The sequence below is a fragment of the Cibotium barometz genome, chromosome 38 (genome assembly GCF_041138505.1).
Source record: "Cibotium barometz isolate CiBa-2024 chromosome 38, ASM4113850v1, whole genome shotgun sequence".
NCBI classification, from domain to species: Eukaryota; Viridiplantae; Streptophyta; class Polypodiopsida; order Cyatheales; family Cibotiaceae; genus Cibotium; species Cibotium barometz.
Genome location: NC_141083.1, coordinates 34,953,703 through 34,958,046, shown reverse-complemented (window position 1 = coordinate 34,958,046; position 4,344 = coordinate 34,953,703).

Genomic DNA, 4,344 nt, shown 5'->3' with positions numbered 1-4,344 from the left:
CCTTCTAAAAAAAAGAAAAAAGAAAAAAAGTAAGGCTTTCTCAAAATATCATTATCAAGGTGTTTTTCTAATTATTTTTTTAGAACAATAATCATTATATATGGATATGGATGGATGCGTTGAAAGTTTCAACCTTCATTTAAGGTATCAAGAGGGGCCGCCTCCACCTCAGGGAGACTGGGTGTGTGTTTCTAAAATTTCCTGTACCTTCTAAAAAAAAGAAAAAAGAAAAAAAGTAAGGCGTTCTCAAAATATCATTATCAAGGTGTTTTTCTAATTATTTTTTTAGAACAATAATCATTATATATGGATATGGATGGATGGGTTGAAACTTTCAACCTTCATTTTAAGGTATCAAGAGGGGCCGCCTCCACCTCAGAGGGAGGCTGGGTGTGTGTTTCTAAAATTTCCCGTACCTTCTTAAAAAAAAGAAAAAAGAAAAAAAGTAAGGCTTTCTCAAAATATCATTATCAAGGTGTTTTTCTAATTATTTTTTTAGAACAATAATCATTATATATGGATATAGATGGATGCGTTGAAAGTTTTAACCTTCATTTTAAGGTTTCAAGAGGGGCCGCCTCCATCTCAGGGAGGCTGGGTGTGTGTTTCTAAAATTTCCTCTACCTTCTAAAAAAAAGAAAAAAGAAAAAAAGTAAGGCGTTCTCAAAATATCATTATCAAGGTGTTTTTCTAATTATTTTTTTAGAACAATAATCATTATATATGGATATGGATGGATGGGTTGAAAGTTTCAACCTTCACTTTAAGGTATCAAGAGGGGCCGCCTCCACCTTAGGGAGGCTGGGTGTGTGTTTCTAAAATTTCTTGTACCTTCTAAAAAAAAAGAAAAAAGAAAAAAAGTAAGGCTTTCTCAAAATATCATTATCAAGGTGTTTTCTAATTATTTTTTTAGAACAATAATCATTATATATGGATATGGATGGATGCGTTGAAAGTTTCAACCTTCATTTTAAGGTATCAAGAGGGGCCGCCTCCACCTCAGGGAGGCTGGGTGTGTGTTTCTAAAATTTCCCGTACCTTCTAAAAAAAAGAAAAAAGAAAAAAAGTAAGGCGTTCTCAAAATATCATTATCAAGGTGTTTTTCTAATTATTTTTTTAGAACAATAATCATTATATATGGATATGGATGGATAGGTTGAAAGTTTCAACCTTCATTTTAAGGTATCAAGAGGGGCCGCCTCCACCTCAGGGAGGCTGGGTGTGTGGTTCTAAAATTTCCTGTACCTTCTAAAAAAAGAAAAAAGAAAAAAAGTAAGGCTTTCTCAAAATATCATTATCAAGGTGTTTTTCTAATTATTTTTTTAGAACAATAATCATTATATATGGATATGGATGGATGCGTTGAAAGTTTCAACCTTCATTTTAAGGTATCAAGAGGGGCCGCCTCCACCTCAGGGAGGCTGGGTGTGTGTTTCTAAAATTTCCTGTACCTTCTAAAAAAAAGAAAAAAGAAAAAAAGTAAGGCGTTCTCAAAATATCATTATCAAGGTGTTTTTCTAATTATTTTTTTAGAACAATAATCATTATATATGGATATGGATGGATGGGTTGAAAATTTCAACCTTCATTTTAAGGTATCAAGAGGGGCCGCCTCCACCTCAGGGAGGCTGGGTGTGTGGTTCTAAAATTTCCTGTACCTTCTAAAAAAAAGAAAAAAGAAAAAAAGTAAGGCTTTCTCAAAATATCATTATCAAGGTGTTTTTCTAATTATTTTTTTAGAACAATAATCATTATATATGGATATGGATGGATGCGTTGAAAGTTTCAACCTTCATTTTAAGGTATCAAAAGGGGCCGCCTCCACCTCAGGGAGGCTGGGTGTGTGTTTCTAAAATTTCCTGTACCTTCTAAAAAAAAGAAAAAAGAAAAAAAGTAAGGCGTTCTCAAAATATCATTATCAAGGTGTTTTTCTAATAATTTTTTTAGAACAATAATCATTATTTATATATATAAGCAGAAAAGGACCAGATACATTACATGACAACTGTGCTACTCCTGCAGTCCCCTTCATTTAATAGTTTACACAACAGATTCCATCTCTCCTCCTCTAACAAGAAACTGGAGTGGTCCCAAGAGACCTGGTAACCAAACTATGGAAAAAAAAATGGGAAAAGTCCAAAATGGTGTATCGAATGCACTATAATGTCAAGGGATAGCTCACGTAATATGGGTCCCAAATTTCATTTTGCATTGATTAATTAGTTGACTCAAGAGGGACCTTAGGTTTATTTGTATGGACATTATCTTTTGGAACCTTCAAGGTGAGCGCGATGTTTACAAAAAAGTTATGTCGAATCTTCTTAACTGCCTCATGCACATATAAATACATGTCTTGTATGTTTTTCTAGCGAGCCATAGCCTCCAAACAGAGACATAAAAACACCGAGTGCAGGTAGATTAAGAAGTTTCGGCATTATCCGCCAAGGAGAGAGAGAGAGAGAGAGAGAGAGAGAGAGAGGACAATTGAAATTGTGTAAAGGAGGGTGCTTTTCCTAGTCGTCTCATGAGAGAGTGAAAATGGTCGTATTGTCACTAGGTGCGAAAACAGAGAGAAATAAATGGACGTTGAGTGCACGTAGAATAGATAGAGACACACGCGGTGGTTGTTTGTGTAGCTTAGGCTCAATTATGTCATAGGGTAGGGGCAATAGCTCATTGGTTAGAGCACAGAGCTCTCTCCAAAATGACACAACTTCAAATATAGCTTCCCCTACCCCTAACACCCAACAGCACCAAGGTGTGGTAAAAGGTGTGCTATAATGTCATTTCATGTATGTCCCAAAATAGACTAGAAGCACATATTAGAGAGACTAGCATCAATGTTGAAATTGGAAGGCTCGAGGGGACCTCAACTTCAAAGGGATGCTTGAAAAACCTGGCTTGCAATGTATTTTTCCCAATCACAGTTGGAAATTCTTAGTTGAAATAAGTAGTGCTTGGAAAACCCAGTTTGTAATGTGCAAACTTGATCAAACTTTTCCAGTTCCATCAAATTTGGTCATCATCCTTGAGATGTGGATTGGCTTTATTTTGCTCCTCTACGTGCAATGTTTGTAGTATATCCCCTATCCATTTCAAATACCATCCTATTCATGTCTTTTGTATATTCATGTGGCAATAAAATGTAAGGGAGTGGTTACACAAAACCCTCTATTTCAAGGCTTGGAATTTCTTACCCCATGGGGTTGGGCTATGCAATTTCCAATGGCACTTGTCCTACACCAGCTTCGTTTTGCACGACGAGCTCACCCGTTGTAGCTAAGAACATGATATGTGAATGCCCTTGTTATGGATCCCTTGGGTTTGAGGTAGTTCCAGTCATGGCTCTTTACCTTTCCCCGTGTTCCCTATTCCTTGTCTAAAAGAAGAGGAAATCAAATGGGGAAGAAACTTCTATGATGGGCTCCTGTAGAAAGTAGGAGTTTTACTTGCATTATCTATGCTTGTTGTTAGGTGTTTTGCGGAACACTTATCCCTAATGGTCTCGATGCCATATACTATAGTTGCTAGGCTACTTGGTCATGGTCAATTTGGGATAAACCCATCTCTTAGAATCAACACTTATCCCTAATGGTCTCGATGCCATACACTATAGTTGCTAGGCTACTTGGTCATGGTCAATTTGGGATAAACCCATCTCTTAGAATCAACACCAAATATTTGAAACTTTATAGCATCCGACATGGTTTGTTAACCACTTCTTATGTGAGGGAGAAAATCTCGAGGTTCTTGGTCCTGGTTTCCCACTCTCTCAGTGGTGCTTCGCCCAAAGATAAAATCCATTTTCACAAAGTTTTCAATGATGTTGTAACAGAGCCAATTGGTGTGGATCAACTGGGGCTTAGAGGACTGTGGGGCTTAGAGGACTGTGGGGCTTCCATTTTTAACGATTCCACTGTTCCACTCATGTATGTGTGTTAAGTTGGCTCAACTTATCCCAAAGCTCCTTGCTTGAGGTGGATCCAAAAGAGCCTTGCCTTATTAACAAGGGAGAAATATGTTGATTATTGGTCATTTTTCTAGGATGCAAGGCTAGGTGGGTTGGAGGAAGTGTAGTCTAATTTCAGACACATCAGTTCTGCTCAAGATTCAAAAAATAAGGTTTTTTTTATTTGAGTTTTTGTTTTTTAAACTTTTTTTGGCTAGGTTCATGCATATAGACTCACATCTCCAAGCTTATGTATGTAGTCTCATGTTTGTAGGCTTGTGTCTCTAAACTCACACTTTTAGACTCATGCCTCTAGACACACATATGTAGGCTCATGCCTTTTTTGTTTAACATAGACTCATGCAAATCTAGTGAGCTAGACTCACATCATGCAT